General features: G+C 26.1%; 1 protein-coding gene across 1 annotated transcript in view; it reads left to right on the forward strand.

The window, feature by feature from the left end:
• The window catches only part of LOC100569371, a 14,042-nt gene that overhangs the window by 6,387 nt on the left and 805 nt on the right, over nucleotides 1–6,850 (forward strand). The window lies entirely within an intron of this gene.

A 6,850-nucleotide genomic window follows, 5' to 3' on the forward strand; every position in this document is an offset into this window, starting at 1 on the left:
TTTATAAGAGATCAATTCACTCTAATTTTTAAATTAACGGAGCTACACGTGTTCTGCTGAGTGTAAAATTTGCTATGTTACGCATTTGTAAGACGGAGACAACACATGCGGGTATCACGTCCTCTTAATGTGAAACGTTGGATTTTTTGATTTTGATAAACTTCTAAGTATACGTATCTTACCTACGTTTAACTTTAAAATAAATATACGACATAGCCATTGGCGCAAATAGGTGGGGACTTTCTGCCAAGTCCCTCCAGTTCAAAAGTCAGTAATTAGTACTGAGCATATATAATTTTTATAAAATATTATAAGAGGGGCTTTAGTCCCCCAAAATAATTTGTCTATTTGCACCTATGGACATAGCTATAAGTGTTATGAACTTATGCCTATTATTTTATCATTTAACTTTAATTTTATTTTTTTTTATATATTACCTAGTTATTGATTATGCTAGTTATATTATGTTAGTTATGCATTAAATTAATATACCGATTATACAAATTAATATTGAGTATTTGAATGTGAGTTATATTTTCCTATTGCATTTTCTTAATTCTTAGATACTAGAAATATATTATTAAACTATATTATGATAATTTAAATGTTCAACTTATATTAAAAAATATGTACAAAGCTGTATCATACTATAGGTCAAAAGGAAAAATTTATTTTTACCATTGATTCAACTTGATTTAGCTATGTTATACTTCTAAATACATTTTATTACATATAATCATGTGTAATTCACCTAGGTACCTATTTATATTATACATTTTCGTTTTTTGCAAAATCGTTTCATACATGAAAAAAGGTTACTATAAAATTTGAAATAATTTTAAAATTGTACTAAAATTTCAAATTTTATCAAGAAGATTTTTTTACCACCACAATAGTATTCACTCAGAAACAACAAATCTCATAAATAGTAAATACTAGATGCAGATTTCTTTCTCATTCACTATAATACAATCCAATTACTCTTTGCACGTTTAATAATAATGTATTATTAGTACTTAGCAGCAACAGTAAATGCTGTATTTATATTGTATGGTAATTTTAGAATATTAAATGTATTAAGAAATATTGGGCTATTTAAATGAGACAATTATGTTGGAAACATCACATTAAACTATAAAAACAATAATACATTTTAATGGTAATTATGATAAATAATTACGATGTACCTATTATATCGATGCTGATTTTTTCTAATTTTATCACTCAATAAAGGTTGATGGCTTATTTTCCAATTATATCATAAACATTTTACTACCTACATAAGACCTGATAGTGTATTTCGAAACATCAAGTTGTTTTTTAAATTAAATATTTTTATAAATTAGTAATTACTATACACCTAGTATTATAACGTTATATACTATCGTTATTATTCATTAATCATTACTCATTAGTTATCACTAATCACTGGACACTGATCATAATATTATAATATGTCTGTACTCGGTCACGATTATAAAGTTCTTTATAATCGTGTACTCAGTATTAATACCTATCTAGTATTTAAGGTATGTTACGAGTAAACTAAGAGATTATTGTATATTGTATTTACTTTAAAGCTGATAATACATTAGTAATAGACAAAAGTTTACCAATAATAATACACATTGTTATTACAAACTGTATGCGATGCGTCTATTTAACACAATACAAATATGAATAGGTAAAAAACGTAAAATAGAACCGATGAAGTCTGCCTTACTAACTTTTCAACATTTAACGGTAGTTTTTTCCCTTTGATAAATTATACCGAGAAAATAAATATTACCGTCTTAATTATAAACACTATTTTTTACAACTAACAATTATTATTTATTATCGACTAGATTACATTTTGAATCGTCAGAAGGACTACTTTAATCTTTTGAAACACTCCTTGTGGTCTAAAAGTTTTCACAAAAAATTATTTAATAAGACAGCGTTATAAAACGAACACATAAGTCATTACATTATTACAACACATAAGTTAATACTTTTGATAATCGATTCTGAGTGGAGCAATGAATATATTGGTTTAGTTGATTTTAGTTATTTTGTTATAATCCAAAAAAATATTGTTCATTGGGACTTCAAACATTTCTTGGCCATTACGTATATTATTATTTAATTGATACACAATTAAATTGTTTCTTAACAATATAAATAATATTATAGCAATATTTATATTTATTTTAAGATGTTTATGCCATGGACTTGTTCATAGTTGTTCATATCGTGGTACGGTACGTCGCTCGTATCGATTAGTAGTTATTTAAAATAACTATAAGTAAATAACATCTAGTTATATTATACATGAAATAATATTATGATGATTAATGATTATTATATAATATTTTCGATTTATTTTTTGCAAATCTTTAGCAATAAAATTTGAACATTTTATACATTTTTAAATACAAAATAATTTGCAAATATTAAATTTGATAAATGTTGTAAACCTATAAACTTAAAATGCTTTAAAAAAAAATCGTGTATTTTTATTTTTAATATTTTAAACTGCTATGTGAGGCGCTTTGTATAACATTTTCAAGCTTTTTAAGACAAAGAATGCCTAACGATTTTTTTTGAAGTAGACACTAAGAAAAATATTCTGTCTATCACAAAAAGTGAACAATTTTATTCGTTCTTCACATATTTTATTGTTCTTATTAGTTAAATACTTTTGTAGGATCTTAAGACCGATTTTCGTTTAGTTGCTGGCTACTGCTACCGTATGAAAGGTCGGTTTGTGGTCATTTATAAATTAATTGTGTCCGGGGCTTCAAGAATCCTAGTTGCGGCACTGGCGCACAGACAAAAAAAAATATTAACATATTGTTGTAAAATCAATACATTCATATATCTTCTCATTCTGCAATAATAGAAAACCTAGAATCTTCATGTAAAACCAGTTTTTGACCAAATTAGTCTTGTTGTAAACAAATCAAAAACGAATAGGTATTGAATATTGATATTTTTTATAGTTTTATACATACTATGTTCAATGCTTTTTTTGAGCCATTTATAGATATATTCAATTTACAATTTGTTTTTAGATTTTTTCTTTAAAAGTTGTAAAAAAAATGTTGCTGTGTCAAAAAAATTTGCAATTTAACTTAAGATGAGCTATTAAATAAGGTCATATTATAACCAAAAAATCTATAAAAATATACAAGAACAGTTTTTTTTATGGATATTTTAAGTTTTAATTTGGCCAAAATCAGATATTTAAACGAAGAATAACGATTTTAGTTATTTTGTTGTGATTTAAAAATATTATTTTTTGGTTGATACTTGAAACTTTAAACGTACCTATGTTATTATATTTTATACACGTAGTACAATTTTCAAATGGAATGTTTTCGACAAAATTTAAATCAACCTACCGGCTACCATATTACTATAATAGTAAAATAAATTACTTTTGTAGCAATATAAATATATCATAAATTATACGTATAGGCTGATAGATATGACCAATATATTTTTATATATTGCCTTTGCTCACAATCGTTTTTCCAATGGTACACTGATTTATCATTCAATTTAAATTATTTAACACTTAGTTGACAGTGACTTACTGCTCAATGACGAGGTACACTCGATACCTACAACTGTACAGCAGAAAGATTACCTGCTTTCCCCCTTTATAGTAATTAAAGTTGGTGTAATGATAATTCTAAAATATTGGATTGGAGTTTAGTTTAATTACCCATTTAAATAGTAGGGTGTGAATAATTATTTATTCTTCAATGTAAGTAAAATAGATTTACGTATGAATATAATATATGAATAAACAGAATTATTAATAAGACAAATTTTTAAAAATATTAAAATTCACAACATGAAAATATTGTTAAGCTGTGTACATTTTATGATTATAAGTTTAAATTAATTTATCATTAGTCATTAAATTCACATGAAAATCTTAATTAGTTTTTTTTTTATTATTAAACAAAGACCGCGGCAACCTGGCCATTGGTCTAAAAAAAAAAAAAAATACTTACACGTGATATTGTTATTTCTATATAAAGTAAAAAAGAATATCAAAGTAATATTAGTTCTTAGTAATTAATCAATAAATAAATATTATTTTGATTTGTTATTGTAGATATTAAATCTGTTTAGAATTGTGTTTTTATTTGGATTTTAAATGTTATGATATTTTGGTCGTTGTATAATCTTATATTATTACACTCGTAACTATAGTCAATTTACGAAGACAGCAGTTGTTTTCTGTATATTTTAAGAACAAAGCTTAAAAAATGCAATTTAAATTTAAGGTGTAGGTAGCTGGTAGTTGGTAGGTATAGTAGATTAGTAGGTATAGTTATTATTATGTTTAATGTTGAGCTATGTATATAATGTATATTATGGTCGTAGCTTATCGATTTTCACACTCAAAATTAACATTACATAAATACACATAATAATCAAAAATCATCGTCGTGGTGTCCAACTTCTGGCATACATGGACTCGTAACAACAACACGTTTTTTACCCTTATAATACGCGTTGATTACATAAAATACGACGTACCTACAATTAATATTATAGTGCAGGCGTGTCGAAGGGAGTATTCGAGTCTCGAGAGACGATCGTCCCCGAGTTTTTTTTTGTTTTGTTTGTTGTACACAATAACTGGAGTTTATAGCAGGTATAAGTAATATGATCGTTGGGCGCGGATTGTTGGTTAAAAAACTTTGGTTCTGATTGAAAGTTCATCTTGCATCGTCGCCACTCACCATTGGTTTCTATGCTACAATGTGGATGTAGCACATGTGCCACAATTATTTCATGTGAATCGTTAGCAAGAAAACTATGATTTTTATAATATATACCTAAGTACTGGTTTCCTTTTACTGTTTCTTTTTAATATTTATTATGTTTTTTGTTTTATATAATTATAATACATGTTAACATAAATAAGAAACAATGATTTTCATAACATAACATATATGATAAACGTTATACCCAAGCGTTTTTTTTTAAATTTATATTCCATTTTCATATTTTTATTTTTATTATGTTTTTTTTATATACAATTATATAAATACATGTCATAAGGATTCTCGATCAAGAAAACTCTGATCTGATTTTTAACATATAACTATATAAGTTACTACGTACATGGTACATATACAATATACCTATCTACTCCTTATTTATTTAACATTTTTACATCAAATAATAGGTACAGCAAAAAAATACAATTTTATATTATTATACATTAAAACTAAGAAAAAAATGTGTGTCAATGACTAATGAGGTATTTAATTTATTTATATTAATTATTTAATATTTCAAAAGACAAAACTACAAAAATAATGATAATTGAAATATTTCACACAGTTTGAAATATTTCATTTTTTAAAATTTCATGAAATTTCAAACACTAGGTATAGTAGATTGTGGTTATGGCTGAATTATTGTCGTGTTAAAGTCGAAACGGTTGCAACCGTGTTTGGTAATACATATTGTGGATAGGAAGTTCTCTGGAGGGTGCGAAGAGACTCTACACCGTAGACAGTTACAATGACCACGGTACATGAATTTTTTTATGCAAATTTTCACGATGCAATAATTTTTGTACATATCACTGTGGGTGTTAAATAGGTGTTTTTTTCAGTCCATACAAAATTCGTGCTGAGTGAAAAAACAATAATAGTAATATATTCGTGGGAAAGTGAATTGACACCCCAACATGCACTACATATAAAACACCGGGGCAGTTGCAATCTCCTGATTTAGTGGCCCTGATGGCCTGACCTATCTATTGCAAATAGGGAATGACAATAAAGTACTGTTATAACTGATTTCAAATTCCGTTTGTTTTCACTATAATATTTTCAACAACATTAATTGTTGTTAAGACATTCCTGTTTTAATTACTGTTAAATTATCGCGGTTTTTATAATAACCAGGTGTTATATCTAAAATCTAAACAATAATAATAAAAAAAAAAATTGTTGAAGTTATCATATACCTACCTTCTACCTATTATATATTATTATCTACATAGAGATTCATTTCACTCTTTATGAACAAAAATAATAGTAATAAGAATAACAACCATAGACATATACAGATACTTGAAAGTTATAAGTCTATGATAATAAAACATTCGTTTATATTTATAGATGATAATGATATGCGATCTCTTCTAAACATACTAATCCGAATGATAAGATAATAATGATAGTACTTAAAAAATAAATCTAATTAATATACTGGGTAAGAGATTTTTCAGAATATAATTTTCACCCTATAGATAATGCATATATGTAATATAATTTTTATAGAAATAAGGATTTGAACTTAATTTTATAATTATCTGATACAATCTGTTAGTATATTAAAGTTAAGTAATCAGTATGCGTATTTAGAAGTTAGCCGATTTATACGTTTTGAACGGTGGAAAGAACGGCTATAGCTATTTAATTTATTTACTGTTCGTTAGTACTTTTGCAATTTACAAAATTATGTTTTGTAAATTATGAGTATTTATCAAATAATTATAAGAACCGTATAAAAACCTTTCCGGAAAAAAAAAAACTGTAAAACAATTAATGAAAGTTTGTAAATCTAAATTTAAAAATATTAAAATCAATGGGTGCTTATAACAAACTAAACAGGCTTGGTATACGTTCTTAAACTTCATCTCTTGTCGGGTTTTATTATCTACATATTGAGCCGGTATTCAGTAAAGGGGAGGGGGTGGGTTGAATACAATTGTTAGGGTGCCCAATTTATTTAATTTGTTTCATATTAGTATTTATTATTATTTATATGGCACAGTGGCAGTTGATACCTCCACACACATACACACACACACACACACACACACACA

Source organism: Acyrthosiphon pisum, chromosome A1 (assembly GCF_005508785.2).
Source record: "Acyrthosiphon pisum isolate AL4f chromosome A1, pea_aphid_22Mar2018_4r6ur, whole genome shotgun sequence".
Classification (NCBI taxonomy): Eukaryota; Metazoa; Arthropoda; class Insecta; order Hemiptera; family Aphididae; genus Acyrthosiphon; species Acyrthosiphon pisum.